General features: G+C 35.5%; 1 protein-coding gene across 5 annotated transcripts in view; it reads left to right on the top strand.

Moving 5' to 3' along the window:
• Positions 1-17,538, top strand: part of LOC131691114 (eye-specific diacylglycerol kinase) — a 256,899-nt gene that overhangs the window by 123,354 nt on the left and 116,007 nt on the right. For all 5 annotated transcript variants that reach the window (XM_058977302.1, XM_058977319.1, XM_058977326.1 and 2 more), the window contains one exon: positions 6,225-6,253. The gene's annotated coding sequence lies outside the window, so the exon portion shown is untranslated. The remainder of the gene's footprint in view (positions 1-6,224; positions 6,254-17,538) is intronic.

Raw genomic sequence — 17,538 nt, 5'->3', positions numbered from 1 at the left:
AATTTATTAAAAAGCACATTAACTCAGAGTGGTTTTTTAATTGACCGTAAAAATCCTCTTAAATAGATTTTTAGAAGATGTGAAGAAAATCCTGAATATATTATCTCCAAGAATAAAATATTTTAAATGTGTAATTAAATATTCAGAAAATAATTCAACAATGTTCGTAAACTGTAAATAGTTACAAAATTTAACAGTCGATCTAGAACAGATATCCTCTAGAGGTAGTGTTCATTTCCAAATATTGTAATTGTATGGATCGGAATGGCCTTGAGTGATTATTATGAGTTTACTCTTCGGCGTATCTGCACAGCCGTTGTGGACTTCAGGAACATCAACATAGTTTGCTGAAGAATAAAGTGTGTAGCTGGGAATACAAAGTTAATACTATTCAACTGCAACATGTACGAAATGTGGCACTATTGATATTCGATAGTTCCGGCGCAGCAAAACCCTTTGTTTTATGCAACAACATGAAGCATTTTGTTGAAGCAAGCAACAACATGAAGCATGTTGTATCGAATATTATTGAAACTCAATTTGCTCTATTCGACCAAGTTGGTTGTTTTAAGTAGGTGAATATTAAATCGACCTATCATACTTTAATTGTGTTTCATCTAAAATACATAGTGTACTCCATACCCTAGTAACAATTGTGGTTTTATGGTACTCTTGAAGGCCTTCTTAAAACTTGCTACTTGGGTAGTGTACTCCAATAAGATTAAATGTAAGCACTATTTGACTATTTCACCGTGTTGCTAATGCTGCTATTGAAAAATGTATGTCGCAATATGGTGAAGTTCCCTCCATCAAATAGGATAAATGGAGGAATTATTTTGCCAGGTATTCTCAACGGTTGTTAGACTGATGAGAATACTGTTGAAATTTGCTGTTCCTTCCTTTGTTACCTTCGAACCTGAATCTGTGTATTCTCAGACCACGTTGTGTACTTACGACAATCAATCCCCCACGTGTCAGTATTTTAGATAGTCCGGACACTACGGGATGACTTGCATGATTCAGACATTTAAGCACAAACCGTTGTCCAAGCAGTTGTACTTACTAAACCATCAGTAAAAGCTAAATCATTATACCGTCCTCCAGCGCTTTAAAACCGCCAACAAAATGATAGGAAACGTAGAAGATGGTTTTACGAGTGTAATCCGCAAACTGACTAAACTAGTCAAAGCAATCAGCAATATTCAAGATATCAGCAGTGACGATTGCATGGAGTTTTCTTACAATTCGTTTGTGTGGCTCAGCTAGCTCAAAGATCTATTAATTATTTTCCGTGCTGTCAGTCCAAGTCCAGTCTTCAGCAAAAAACTTGTTTAACGATATTAATCTTTTCCTTGCTTTAACATCTGTAAACGAACCCACATCATGCAGTCGCACCTCGACTGTATAATCCTCAATATACACGTGAAACTTGCCTTTAACCTTGTGATACTCCACAACATGTTGCTCATTGTTCTTGTCAATAAAGTAATCTACCCGTGTCTACATTGCGGACATGTTGGAACTGAATAAGGGAAGGATGAATAACGTTTCAATAAGTTTTAGTGGCTGTCGACGTTCCATGCATCAGCTTGACGAATTTTAGGTTCTATCTTAACTTTTAATAATTTTGACAAGCACGTGCGTCGTTCGAGCCATTAAAAAGTACACTCGTTCTTGCCGCTTGGCGACTGCAGCGCCATCTGTATATGACTGACTGATTCGTCGCTTTTGATCGATGATAGAGGAGAAATGCCATCAAATAATTGATAAAGAGCCAGACGTTAAACAGTGTTTTAAAAAGTTGTTTTCGCGCTCAAAATTAATAGCGTCTAAACCGTTAACGAGTATACTTTATTCGGAGAAGGATCTATTTTAATCAGTCCAGGAAAAAAAATCCGTATATCAATTAAAGGTGAATTAATCACTGAACAATATATTTCTGTAGATAGATGCGCAATCATAAAGGCAAGTACATCTCCGAACAAACTATACTCATAAAGTAAACGGTTTAGACGCTATTAATTTTAAGCTCGAAAACGACTATTTAAAGCACTGTGCGTTGGTGAGATCGTTTTATGTTATTCATGTTATTTTTCATTCTGGAAGTGAGAATATATTGCACGTTTCGAATTGTTACGTGAATGCGCGCGAGGACTTTTATACATGAAGGCGATCTCAGAATGTATGTAAGGCCAGTCATCTTGAAATGAGTCGTTGGATGTATACTAGAGCTATCACCTTCCATCTCCAGGGCTAATATGTTTGCAATAAATAGGTACATATACACATCAGCATGGCAAAGTTGGCTTTCCTATAGTTTAAATAAGAAATGTTTCCCATTCTGTGGAAAAATATTTAAGATAGCAAGTGTCGTTATAAGTACCTCGAGTCTTCACCGTTGTTGAAAAATTGAAAAATCTCTTGGTGCCGCCCTTCATTTAGCATACATTACTTTGAATGACAAACGCTTTTAAACAACTAAAATCTAATATGAGTCTAAAAGTTTTAACAACTTCAAAACTTTGAGTTCAAAACAGTAACAGCACCAAAGTTGATAACAATGATCGATTTTCCGCTCGATTCTCCACAGTACTTCCACACTTTATTCAAATGCGTCGATGCTGCTTTATTCATTGCTTCACGATAACACCCGTTCCGTTCGGGTTCCGCTTTTCAAAACCAGCTTGCAGCAGCTGGTAAAATTTGAACCCTCTTAAAAAAACATTCCCCATTCGTCTTCTCGAAGGAGTCTCGCGCAATCTTTCCATGCGGCGAAGATTTCCCAAAGCGAACGTGACAGACCCAGACAGGTGAGATTCGCAAAAAATATTCATATCACCCCAAGGAAAAAACAAGAAAAAGACATCAGTAGAACGAGCAGTTCCAACCATGATATAAGAGGGAGGGGGTCTTTTTCAAACCAATCCGCTGTCACTTGAGAGGTTATTTGATTTTCTTTTGTCTTAGTACTAAATATACCCTAAACAGCTACTGGCTGTGAAAGGTGGTATAACATCGTTTTGCTTCAAATGAAATTGGTTTGGAATATTTGCCCAAATCGATAGGGGGAAGGTGTAGCATCTTTTTTATAGAATATCTTATTTTAAATATTTGTTTGTGCGACGCATATTTTTTCGTGGTGTTTTGCTTTATTCCACGAATCTATCCTTTTGAACCTTCTGATACGAGTTTTCCAAACAGTTCACACGACACGTTTAATCAGAAAAACCCACGTTTCAGCTAGTCGATGAAATTAAAATAGGCCCCTTTCGGCGAGACACCCATTCCACCAGTGGATAAATTGCTTTGTTCTTTTTTTCTAACTTCAAAAACATGCTCGGATCCTTGGTCCTGGGAAGGTAAACGAATCCATCCGAATCGTATGCGAAATATTCGGTCTGAATATTTAGCCGATGGTATGTCATTTTAGCAAAATGTCTCAATTTCTAATCTGAAATTCAAAGAGCATAATTACGCCCCCGATGCGGATACGAAAAATGTGCTCATCTAAATTCAAGCGTATCTACGTATCTGGTCCATGAAGGTATGGAGGGGTAGGGGGTAGGTCTGCATTACGCATCGTATAATGGATTTTTGGTCGGAAATTAAAGATGAAAGGAATGTCTTTCAGGTTTCATGTGGCTGTCGTTTTTTTTCATGTTATTCATCCTCATCATCCTACCAGGAATGGTGCATTTTAGATGTGATGAAATAGGAATTGGTAATCGAGAACGATAGAATAGACTGCGAGGATGAAACTCTCCAGAAGATTAAAGAAATCCGATATCCAAATGGATTGGTCCCTGGAGCACTTTGCTTCTGTTGCATGGTGCTGAACAGTCAGGATGTTTGATAGTAATACTACTGAGAACTGATGCGATTTGATTGCAGATTATTCGGTTCTCGGTTGGGTTAGGGTTGAACTTTTTGTTTGATAAGTTCGCGAAAGTAATATCGATGCTGATTTTTTTTTACTGTTATTAGATTTATGAATGGAAGACGAACTGCTACAGCTTTTTGGTAAATTCCGGAACAATTTTTAACCATGCTTGTACTTTTAGGAATACTATCATTATCAAAGTGGAATTATAGGGTTTTCGCAAAAACCTTTTGTTAAGAATACGTGTAAAAAGTTATACAATTTTTTTCAAACTTTGGAAAATTAATGATGGTCACCACCATGCGCTTGAATTTAAAAACTGTTCATTTTCAAAGATAACTTGAAATTTGTTAGTTATAGAATTTGCGTTTCGATTTCGTCTCATCAGAATCTGACACTAACTTAGTGCCAGGGCTTACTTACCGCCAGTTTAATTTCAAAAACAGAGAACCACGCTTCATTTTGATTAATTCTTATTAGCTTAATCAGAACTCCTTTTCTTGCGGGACATCACGTTTGACCAGACATTTGCTCAGAAACACAAATGGTCCGCTTTTTTTTGAGCTAGTTTGAATCTGTTAAAGTTAGTGTCGCATTCTGATGAGTCGAAGTCGAAACGCATAACTAGTTTTGTAATAGGTGTTCCCTTTTATTGAGAATACTTTTTCTTCCATATGTCGCCTACACCTTCCCCCTAACAGTCGTTGCTATATATCTACATATTCTCCTTTCAAACTTAAATCACCACTGGCAAAAGCTAACCTAGTATTTTCCCGTTCAGCTATGGCCAGAGCTTCCACGAGGTTCCGGTTACACCCGTCTAATCCCTTGACATGTAGACTCTCGCATTCATTCGGTAGCCGATAGCAGCTTTAACAGATGATATGCACTCTAGAAAGTGCTTTATTTTTTTGCTATTTTTTCTATTTTTATCCTGTCTTATGTTCCCTCCACATGACAACAGCAGCATTCCAGATGGCGGAAACGATGCCTCGAGATAAGAAAAGGATCCTCCTGTACACCACTGATGACGATGTCGACGACGACAACCGGTCCATGCCGGAAATAGGAGACGCATTCCGCCTTATTTCTTTCCTTTTTGCAGTCCTGCTCAAATAATAGACAAAGACAGTCGCCTACTTTGAAAGCGCGCGCGGACTGCCGTAATAATAGCTTCCGGGTAGTAGTAGTAGTACCGAGGCAAACGGGGAGTACCTTTTGAGTCTATTTTTAGCTTGCCTGAGTGGACCTGAACTCTTCCACCTTAACCGGCGGGCGCTTGCTTGCTATCCATTCGGATGTTGCTCCGCCGTGTGGGGGGTTTGTTAGGTCATGAATACTCGGACCCAGGGTCGGTTCACTCGGTGACATCTCCAGGGCTTCAGGGGTGATTTTCAAGCATCTTTTCTGGCTGGAAGAAAGTGGCAGGAATATACCACTTGAAGGAGCTGCCTTATCAAGGGTTTAGGTTTATCAAGAATTCGCAGATTAAATGTTTCAACAAAGGAAAAATATTTGCGGGGGAATCGGTCCCATTCATAATGGTTTCACTTGGAAGCATTGTGTAGGAAAATTCAGTGCAATGTTACGCATAATAGTCCCACAACCTGTCAAAACCGGATTTTGCCGGAGGAAAGAAAAGGGGGCAGAGGGGGAAAAGCATCCTCCAGTCAGCTTTCGCTGCATGTCATGTCCCGACGAAATGAAACGAGCCGCACGTGTTCAATCAGTTCCTACATGGTAGTGTGTTGCCCTCCGGGACCGGGGTATTCTGTGACCGATTTGGGCTGGTTTGTTGGCTGGCTAGGTTTGTAAGGGAAAAGTAACAGCAGAACGGGCTACATTAACAGTAATTGGTTTGTCAGAAGAGTGAAACTTTGCGTGATTTGGTGGCTGCTTGTTCGGATAATATCCAACACTCGTGGTATATTTTTTCAGCCTGGTTGTTTTTTTCCGCTCAATCGTCGATGCTCGATGAAATCGAGAAAGTATTGGCCAGTTAAACTTTAAATTGTGTAACTGGCTTCTTCATCTCCACTTTAAACCGGTTCTGTTACTCGCAAGTAGTTTTTCGTTATCTGCAAGAACGAATTGTTTGCCAATTCAAATTTTTCTATCGCTACTTTCGATTTTTTTTGTAGGACAAACTTGCGACAATCAGTGCTATACTACTGCTTCTAAGTTGTTGGGATTCGGGCTTTATAAATTTATAAATAGAAAAATAACCATCATACGAATTTCCTTGAGAAAATTTAGATATTTATTATATTTTCGCAAACATAAATTTCTAGTAAATCTCTAATGATCAAATGTGTAATCTCAGTTTTTCTCTTTTCTTCCGCAGTTATGGTGATGCAGACGACAAATATATTGGTAAGCAAGTCACATAAATGTGCATACTTTGATTCTTCATTTATGCCATTTTTTCGAAAGTAATATTTCAGTCACCTTGATGAGCTAGGTTCAATATGAAATTCCTAAAATATGTGAACCATTCAAATATCGCTCAATAATGTTCAAAACGCCTAGCGTTAATTTATCCATCACATTTCAGTCATTTTTCACTTTAATACACTTTTAAAACAATTTTAAAATAGTACAGGGTAATTATCTAGGAGCCAAGTTTGTCTGCCATAATACTGATGATACGAAATCGAAGCGCAGATTTTTCGACATGCACATAAAGTTAGGTATTGTGCTCTTTATGCACAAAACGGTGTAAACAAACTTTCCCACTGTGGAGAAACATAGAATATTTATCGAAACCAACACGTAGAAGGAACAAGGATTGAAGTAATGGCGAAAATTGGGAAAATTCGGAAGGAAGAAATTTGAAACTAACTGAGATAGCACAAAACATCATGGAAATAGCAAAAAAAACGACGAAAAAGAAAATAGAAAAAGGAATAAGCAAAGATGGAAAAATACATGAGAAACAGAAAGAAATAATATAAAAGAAATAAAATTGAATCGATTGAGAGGAAATGACGAAATGGAGAAGAGAATGAAAAAGCAAAATAAAAAAAATTGAAACAAAAGGAAAATGCGCTGAAAGAAAAAAAATAATTGAGGATAAAAGGAAAAAAATTATAAAAGTACAAGTCAAAAAGGGTGACAACAAAGAGGCAAAAGAAAGGACAAATCAGAAGGAAGACAAGAGGGCAATGTTAAATTATTGAAAAAATATATCAAAAAAGAAACTAGAAAAAGGTAAAAAATAAGCAACCTAAAAGATAAATAAAAAAGAAAAATGTTTAAAAAAAATCTAGCACATGATAAATGAGGCAAGAGGAAGAAGAAAGAATAAAATAAAAGAAAACAAGAAAATGGGGAAAGTGAAATGGAGCACCATTAAAGAAAACAAGAAAAACGAAAAAGAGAACAGAAAATTTAAGAAAGAAAAGTAAAGCAGATACAGGAGAAAAGACGAAATTCAATAAAAAACGAGCGATAATAAAGAAAATACGAATCAGTAAAAACAGAAAGTAAACCATTAATGTCAAAAGTTTAAAGCAAAAAGACAAGAAAAGGAAAACGGAAAAGTAGATAAGGAAACATGAAAAACGGAATAGGATATATCGAGAAAAAAGTAAGATAAAAAAGAATACTGGGAAAGAAGTAAACGAAAAGAAAACCGGAAGAAAAAGGGAAAACAAAAGAATAAACAAGAAAACGAAAAAATTAAAATATCGAAAGGAAATAGAAGGAGAAATTTAAATAATAGAGAAAAGAGAGAAAAATATAAACAAAGCAAAAAACTAAAAAAAAAACGCGCTATGGATAAAAAAACAGGCTGAAACAGAAAAATTCGAAAACAAAATGAGTAAAGGAAAAAGATAACAGAGAAAAAAAATAAAAAAGGAGCACTGGAATACAGCTATCCGTTTGTGTAATTTAGGCTGATAGAATGGGGATATAGACAAAATCGGAACATTTTTTCTCTTTTTGCCTTTCTCATATATATGATATATTCTCGGAGGGCCGAGTGTCATATCCCATTCGACTCAGTTCATCGAGATCGGAAAAAGTCTGTATGGGTGTGTGTCTATATGTATGTGTGGGTGTATGTATGTGTGAATGTGTCAAAAATGTCACTCATTTTTTCTCAGAGATGGCTGGACCGAATTGCCCAAACTCAAGTCTCAGAATGAAAGGTACAACCTTCCCATCGGCTGCTATTGATTTTTTTTCTGTCGATCGAAATTCCGGTTCCGGAGTTACGGGTTTAAGAGTGCGGCCATATAAACTATAGGAAAAATTTAAAATAGAATTTTTATTTTTGATGCCAAATGTCTTTAAGGGGTGCATGAAACGTCGAGATTTGATGCAAACTCGAAAAAGAAATTTGACCAAGATTCACTTTTTTGGATTTTGGCACATTTTTGCCTTTCTCATATAGGAAGGTTATGCAATCACTCTGAAAATCGTCAACCTAATCCCAGCCAAATTTTTTTGTTGACTGGTTTCTGGATTTTAACAGGGGCGCAGTTAGGGGTATACAGACCCCTCTACTGTTCACCACCTCCCTTTAAAATCCCAATAAATCACCCATGAGTACACCACCCCATCCAGCCCTCATACCCCTCCCTCCTCTCAACCCCGTCATCTTTAATCCACCACTACATCACAAAGCATACCAAATTAAACTGGGGATTCGTGCGTTCGTAGGATTTTCGCCCTCCTAACACGCACATCCACATGATAAAATAAGTTAGCAAGAAGATAACATTGAACTAATGTTTATTAGGCTAGTTAAGTATGATGCTTTTTTGTTTCAAGTGTTTTACCGTCGACACGTAGCTCATCAAGTTCGTGGCCTGCGAGCCATTGTGTATAAGTGCAAAGTGTACTAAGAATGTAATAGACATCCATAGATATAGTCTCATATCTCTTTCCGATTATTTAGTATAAAATTTCCTTAAGTGGGTCGTTCAGCGCAAAAATTAGTTTTACAAAATTTGGTTTAAGTAGAAAAGATAAAACAAAATATAAAATAGTTGAAAAAGGAAACACAAGAAAATAAATGTAAGGTGTGCAATAAGTGGAGTAGTAGTAGTGGTAGAAGTAGTAAACAAAGCGAAGAAGAAACAATCCGTAAAGTGAGCAGAAAAAAAGCAGAAACGAAAAAATAAAAAATAAAAATTTAAGTAAGGAAAGCTGAAAAAGAAAAAAAAGAAAAGAGAAAAAGTACGAAATGACAAAAATTAAAAACGGAAGAATAACGAAAATTGAAGACAAAAAATGAAAATCGAAAATAGTTTTAAATAGGGGAAAAGAGAGACGAATAAGACAGTGAATGATGGAAAAAATCGAAAGAAAATTGAAAATAGACAGAATTTTGAAACAAAATTGTGAAAAGCTAAGAAGAAGGAGGGAAAAACGTATATGCAAAAATAATTAAATGCAAAAAAGAAGAACAAATCCAAAGCAATTGGAAACAAATAGCAAGGCAGGGGTGAATGACTCTACGGTTAAATAAAACCTTTATAATCAAAATAAAAAAAACATTGAAAGTCAACATCAAAAAATAAAGAGCAAAATAGTAACAAATCGGTTAAAGATAATAAGAAACAGTAATAAAAAAGAAGATTGGAATACGCGAAAAAGTAAAAATGGTGAAAGATAAAAGAAATATTAAAGAGTGGAATAAGACAATATAATAAAACCAAAAGAAATTTAAAACGCCAAATAGGAAAAAAAATGGTTAAAGGATTAAGCAAAGATAGAATAAGAAAAAAGTGGGAAGAAAATAGAAAATAAAATAATTTAGAAAAATAGATAATTAAAAGGAAATGATAGAAAGGGAAAAAAATGAAAATAACGACAAAGGAAAAAAGAACAGAACGTAAACGACAAACTTGATCGCCATATTTTCAAAATATTAAATTCATTTCTGGATCCGTGTCCTAATGTTTACAACGAGCTCTAGCGCGAATATTGTGAACAAAGAGTGTTTTCCTTTTCAATTGGACGAAAAACCTTATACAAACTATAAGCTCTGGGGATTGAGTTTACCGATTTCGCTCAAATTTGGACAGTGTCATCTTTTCATGATTTGGAACATCGCAGGAAGGTGTACCTTGCGAGATTTTTTTCATGCAAATTATTCTTATCCTACTAGACAGCTAAAAGGGTTGAACAGACATTCTAGGAAAGCTTAAACACGTTAAAAAGTAACTCGCATTTGCAATCAAAACGGTCATAGTAAGAAACTTCGAAGATGCAGCAATTTCTTGCTATTTTTGCAACATTTGTGATTCTTTTGGATTTTTTTTAAATTGTATTTCTGTTATATTTTATTATGCTCGTGAGCTTTTTGGCGATGGTGTTTTTGCACTGATTTTGCCAAGCACTTGTTGGAAAGTTCATACATCTGGCAACATTTTGGCAATAGTGTTTTATATCTGGCTAAATATTTTTCAAGCTAGATCCAGTAAGGCGGAGGTAGTTCTATCGATGTTTTTTTTAAATCGTATAGAGGCTAAATAAAACAATTTACACGCCTAGAAAATCAGCGACCAAACTTTTATTTAAAAAGTTCAATTGATGCTGATTATTTCAAAATTAATAACACATAATAAATGGAACCTATTGACATCATTCAAAAAAAAAATGAGGAAATGGCAAATGATGTGAAAAATCATGACGCCGAGGAAGGAAATGTCTTCGTTGCCAGACTGTGGAATGGAAGTTGTGCATTTCGGCTCATGTGGTTGCTTAGCTGTCTTATTCACGCAACACGAGCGACCTCTTCAATATAATAGCAAAGATAATGCCCTATACCCATTGTACCCCCATACCTATTTGACCCCATTCTACTCTATTGATTCATTCACTTTTTTGCTATTCCTGTTATCTTTTCTTTTTAAGCCTCAGTCAACAGGAATAGCAAGCAGCAATTAAATGATCTCAATATAACACTTTTATTCATCAAGTATTTTCAAACAGATCATCCCAACTCATTTAATGTCCCAATAAGTTACATAGCACCGTATAATCCTTCCATTTTGTGGTAAGCGTTTCGGAGAGCAGCAACCACAGACAGATGTCGTAAAATCCTTCCGAATGAACTACTGCTAAACTTGTACGGATGTCAGCCGCCTACCAAAAAAACCTTCCTCGTCCATCGGTTGGAGACCTTTTTTTCTGTGTGAATGGCAGAATAACTCACCTAACTACTCCCTTGTCGATGTCATCTCGAACGGTCAAATGTCCTCAGTCTCATCTGACTTGCTGATGGATTGGAATGGCGTTTATAACTCTCACAGGTTGTGTTACTGGCTTCAGTGGTTATCTATTGACCAAGTGGCAAAAAATATTCAAATGTGGAAAGCAGAACCTTGACTAGTGCCGTTGAGGAATTTTAGTCTTCTGTTTCAGTTTTTCGAATCGATTCCTGACCGAAAAGCGGGTTACTGTCATTAAGAATGTTTTATGATTGAACCTCGAACATACGACGATTAGTTTACGAGACAAGGGTGTTACCCTCTGCACCAGCGGATCTAGACTACGCTCGTAGTAGAAATTGTTATGTTCGAAATCTGTGGCAACCGACAAAATTTGGGGAATATCTTTTTCGACAACAGATGCGATTTGGCTCTCTTAGTGGGAACGTCTAGACCGAAAAAAACAAACCTGAACACCGCTTTTTTACTATGCGTGCTTGAAACCGACGAAGACACGAAGTAGGTTCATTAGAAGCGCCATTCAATACCGGTTCTGCCATAAAACTAATTAAACGATCCATTAAATAGTCACTAACCGACGACAAATGAACGCGATAAAATCGCTCGATTGATGTACAGAGCAGTCGGAGAAGGAAATAACCGGTGCGATAGCAAAGACACCGACTACAAATGAGTGACCATCTTTTAGCTGCTCCGAAAGCCATAAATTATAACCTTCATCATTCGTGTTTTTGGTCCCCGTCCCGGAACCCATCACCCAAACGTCTCACTAACCACCGCAAGGCCCCCGCAATTCATAAGTATCGTAAAAGTTAGCCTGACTCGGCTGTCATAAAATCAAGGCCCTTTCCTTCCTAGCACTAAGACGATGAAACGTCCTCCATCAACAAAGAAGGCGACATCATAAAACAAAGATGCTGTCATCGATTGTGACTTGTGACTTCGGGATCTCTTATCTCCGGCTCAAGTTAGTCCGGAAGTTTTACGACTAAATCCTTTGGGTGGCCCGATCAGAAAAAGCTACAATTGGTTTTGTGAGTGCTTCGGTTGGTTCGATTTATTACTGGTCTACCACTTGCAAATAATAACTAGAATATGATTTATATTCCCTTTCCTTGTAAAAGGAATTGTTGGGACTACTTAAATATGGGCGGACTTTGTGAGGGCTATTCAGAATGAAAACTAAACATTCACTTTATCACCGAGCACGACTGGAAACTGTTCTCTAAAAAGAATGGGAAAGTAATCCCGAGCACTTCCGAAAATTTATGTACCAACCATTAAAAAAACGATAAAATTGCAATTTAACATACAGAAAAACCAACCCATTCAATGAAACTTTTCGCTCGGGTAACATACCGGCCCCCGTCGTCTTTCCACGTTCGTACCATTAGCATATTGTCCATCGCAGTGTCGTACGGCACCGGTTAGTTGGGTTTGCTCTGAAAAATTCATACATTGTTCAATCGATTGTTCGGAAATGTCAGCCAAAGTACATCCCCGAAGCCAATCAGCCACCCAGCTGAGCCAAACATTTTTATTTAGTTACCCGGCATACGACGAAGTGTGCCAAACACCACATATATGAAGTGTATAGAAGCAGAAGATCAACATCAACTATTCACGAACTGGAAACTTTTCACTCTTGTGTCGGCTCCGCGCTTGTTTGTTTTTAGTGTCGGTGCTGGTGTTCGCTTCGTGTAGCTTCGATTTTGGAGTCGAGCTCAGGTTGAATTTTGTTACCATCTTGGGAGAATAGTATCGGAAAAGTATGGTCCTGTATCTTCGAGTTCCTGTCGTTATCCGTGCAAATTGGTGCTTGCATATATGTTGCTTACGGTAGAGTTGCAATATTTTAAAATGTCAACCTAAAACATTGGAAATCTACACCCGGATAGTTCGTCGGATTTGCTTCGATTAATTTTTATTACGGTTACAGAAAGAAACGAATAATTTAATCAATGTTGTTCAGTATTAGGATGAAAAATGTGGACCTAGGTGGCTTCCTTGTCTACATTAGACTTGTCCAGAAAAATGTTTTATGTTTAAATTTAATCAACTCACCCCCGAGTCCATTCTTAATCCTACCAGGAGTGTCCGCTCTGAATTTTGACTTTAATCGTACAAATCTAGCTAACGGTTCAACGGACTTGAATTTATATAGAAAAAATAATCGCATTTTCGTTGCTAGGTGGCACTGTATTCAACAGATTTCTTGTCGAAAACTGCCGCTTTGTTAGAAGCCGCTATTGAACTTTTTGGATTTACGTGTTTCGAATTCGTCTGATCAGTGGCTAGCACCTACTTAAGGCTCCGATAATTTTCAACTAGCACTAAATTGGCACTAATTAAACACCACATCCGAACAAATACACAACCTGTGTAACCACTTAAAGTAACTGGCTGGTCCCGATTGAGAAGCAACCCAGAGCTTCTGTGTTTGCTTCTCGAGACATCACTCGGGACCAACCAGTTGCTTTAGACGTTAACACATACATATGTATGGTGTGACTGTTTTTATTTACTAACTGGTGCCAATTTGGAGCTAGTTTAGATTTACGGGGCCCTAAGTCGGTGCTAGTTACTGATACGGTGAATTCGACGTACAAAAATTAAACTTTATCTAAGTTATGAATAATAGAGGCTCTCTAGTCTCAATGTTATTTAGGTTTTATTGAATATTTTGCTCGTAATCATTTAAATTTCTCCTTTTTGTATTCCTTTTCGTTTTCTTTCATCTCGCCTTTATTTTAACTTTTTTCCTTTATTTCATTTTTCTGTTTTTGTTTTTTTTCTTTTCTTTGCCGTAATTACTTCTTTATTACGAGCCTTTTTCTAGTTTCTTTTATTTTTTTAAATTTTCTTTATTTTTTTATTCTTTCTTTTCTTTTTTGCTATCTTTTTTGAACATGTGCTTTTTAGTTGTCTTTTTTGTTCCTATTTTTATTTTGCTTGACATTTTCTTCTTTTTTATTTTTTCCTATTTAATTTTTCTACTTGTTCGTCTCCCTTTTATTTATTTTTTTTTCTTTTCTTTTCTTGACATTTTCCGTTTCTCCTTATTTTGTTTTGTCTTTCTCACAAAAAAAAATTATGCAATTGCTTGGACTTTTATACCATTTAATTTAGTTCTTTTTATTTTGATTATGCATTTATCTTCAATTTTAACATTATCCTTATTTTTCCCGATATTATTTTTGCTTCCTGTTTTTTTTCTATACCTTGAATCCTTTCTGCTTCCTTAGTTTTTTCACTTTTGTTCTTTTTGCTTTCTCGTTTTACATGTTTCTATTTTATTTCCCTCTTCATTCATTTTACTGTTTTTATTGATTTTCCTTGTCTATTTTATTTTCTTTTTCTTTTCAATTCTCTTTACGTTTACTTTTTCTTCTCCTTTTACTTTTGTTGGTAGGCTATTTATTATTTCTCTTTCCTTGCATTTTTACACCGCTTTTTACCCCCTTCATATTTTTCTTCTTATTTTTTGATACTTTTTCCTTCCACTTTTTTTATTTTTCTTAAACTTTTTACCTTTTCCTTCTTCGCTTTCAATTTTTACTTTTGACTCTAAAAATGTTATTTTTGACTTTGTGCGTTTTCCACATGCTTTTCTTTTTTTTTCTTTTATATTTTCTTCTCTTTCCCCGTATCTTCTTTACCATCTTACATTGGCGGTTTTCGTTTTTATTTTTTCTTGTCTCCTTTATCCTTAATTGTTCCTTCGTTTTATTTTCTTGTTTTCTTTTTTTACCATTATTTTCCTTCTTTATTTGTTTTTGTTGCCATTGTTCATGGGCTGAGACAAGTTGCGTCCACTACCAGGGAGCTCTTGTATGAGTTCTTTGGTGTGGGGGAGTGTGGCGGGCAATTAAAAAAAAATATGAAAAAAGCCTTATTAATATTTAAATTTCTTTCTTCGTAATTAGTCCTTTTCCATATATTTCAATTTTTTATTATTTTTCTATATAAATTTTTCATTCTCTTTTCTCTTCTTCTCTTCCTTTTGGTTTTTCAGAGCGAATGTTCCATTTCTTGTCTACTTCATTCTTAACCGTTTCTTTCTTTTATTTTCTTATTTTCTTTTTCTTTCATTATTTTTTTCTAAGCCTTATTTATATTTAAATTGATTTCTTTCTTCGTCATTGGATTTTTTCAACTGAAAAACTGAAATTTTCATTTTTTTTCTGTATGTATATTTTACATTCTTTTCTCTCTTCCTTTTGGTTTTTTCTGGGCGAATGATCCATCGAGGTTAAAGCCCCAATAAACAATAACAGTAATTTTTTAAGAACTATCTTCCGTCAATTTTTTCCGTTTTTTTCTATTTCGGGAAAACTAATTGACTTTAGTGTCTTTTTTATTTGAATTTTTTTTAACCCTCCCTTTCCATTTTCTTACTTTTTCTATCCCTTTTTGCTAGTTCCTATATTGATTTTTTCCTGTCTCTTTTCTTATTTATTTTTTAGCTTTTCAATTTTTCCTTTTTCTATTTTTTTATATTTTTATGAACTTTTTTTCTGTTTCCTTTTTGAATTCCTAGTTTTTCTCACTGTTTTATATGTTTCCTACCTCCTGTAAATTTTTTGAAGCGTCTTTCACCTGTTTTTTCTTCCTTTTGTCACTTTATTTTCACCTTTTTGATGTACATTTTTCGCTCTTTATTTTTACCTTTTCTCATATTTGTCTTTTTATTTGATTTATTCTATTCTCAATTATATTTTTCTGTCGGTGCAATTTTTTTTTTTGGTTGATTTTCTTGTGTTTCGTTTCATCATTTTTTTTCAATTGATTTTGTTTTATGTTTTCCGTTTTATTTCTTTTGTTCTTTTCACTATTTCTCTTTCCATTTTGCTTTGTAATTTTTGCTTATTTCATTTTATCTTTCTGCTGTTTTCCATTTACCTGCTATTTTCATGTTCATTTTTAATTTTTCCTTTTGGATGTTCCTACTTTTAGCTTTTCATTAACCCCTATATCCGTTTTACGTGTTTCCTTGTTTAGTTTTTCTCCCTTTTGTTTAGCAGTTTTGATTTTTAAATTTTTCTTTCGGTTTTTCTTCATTTATTTTTTCAATTAGACGCCTTTTTCCGTTTTACTAAAGCGATTTTATTTTTGTTATTTTTTTCGTTCCTTTTGACTGTTTCGAAAATTTTAGGTTCCCTTTTTCCTTGTCGTACCTTCCAATTTTCCTTCTGTCTTTTCCCTATTTTTGTCTTTTTTAATATTCTTTTTTGCCATTTCATTTCCTCTATTCTGCTGTTTCTTTTCCTCTTTTTTTGCTTTTTTTCTTGTCTTTGTTTTATCTATTGTCTATACCAAGCCGTGTGGTGTCCGGAAGCCGTGTGGTGTCCGGCGGGCTGAAATCTTTTTGCACTATTTCAGCCAAGAATAGAACCTCTGGGAACTGCTCCCATGTCGTAAGAGGCGACTAACAACATGCTAGAAGTTCCTAGGTCGAGGTATTGCTCCGTACCGCAGACTTAACCTGGGCGAACCTTAAGGTTCAGGGTTGTTAATCGATAATTAATCGTCATCGTCGATAACGTTAACCACCCGTCAACGTCATCGGAAACTCCGTTAACGATAATGTATCGTCGGATTCATCGTCATCGTCGATAATTCATCGGTGGTTATCGCGATACATTTTGCGTTACTTTCCCGTTTATTCTGTAGACACTCATAGTGGTAGACTCGCGGATGTAAGAATCGCAAAACTGGCAACTAGAAAAACAAGCATGTTAAACTGGCATCACCCAAAAATGTGCAAGCTCGAACGTGCTCGACTGTATTCGATCATCTGTTTTTATCAAAATAAGTTTTCAAGTGGTTCAATATATGAATCAAAAGAGAAGTTATATGTTTGATACTGAGCCACAAGAAATTGAGAAAAAAATCTAATTTCCAATCCAATCCAATCCAATCCAACACAAAGTTGATGAAAAAGAGCATAAGTAAAATGTTTTTTGTGTAGTTATATTGAACACAATAAATATATTTCTAAATAACATTGTGAAATACCAATACGAACACGAAAAGTGAAGCCTACTGTGAATAACAAAATATATTTTTTTAAATAAAATCGCAATACTTGTTCTGCTTGTTTGCATTGAATGACGTCATGCTCGTTTGGCTCCGGATTTTGACAGTTCGTTTGGCTCGATAAAAGTACCTTCGCTGGTCTGTTACTATGAGTGTCTATAGTTTATTCGAGTTGAAGTTGATGCGGTTAAATTTCAATTGTTTAGAAATAAATAACTATTGAAGGACATGTTGTGGCAGTTGAAAATCAATAGTTTGGACATTTTCTAAGCACAGGGGGGGGGGGGGTGTCCGACGATGTGTCAAAATCGAATTTTTTGCCAACTTTTCGGGAGTGTTTTATATTGAAGGGAAAGTTATTGGCAGTTGACAATCAATAGTTTTGGACATTTTCAATACACAGGAGGTTCGACGATGTGTGAAAATAGATTT

Source organism: Topomyia yanbarensis, chromosome 1 (assembly GCF_030247195.1).
Source record: "Topomyia yanbarensis strain Yona2022 chromosome 1, ASM3024719v1, whole genome shotgun sequence".
Classification (NCBI taxonomy): domain Eukaryota; kingdom Metazoa; phylum Arthropoda; class Insecta; order Diptera; family Culicidae; genus Topomyia; species Topomyia yanbarensis.
Note: the sequence above shows the minus strand (reverse complement) of the source record. Positions and strands in the feature narration are given on the sequence as shown.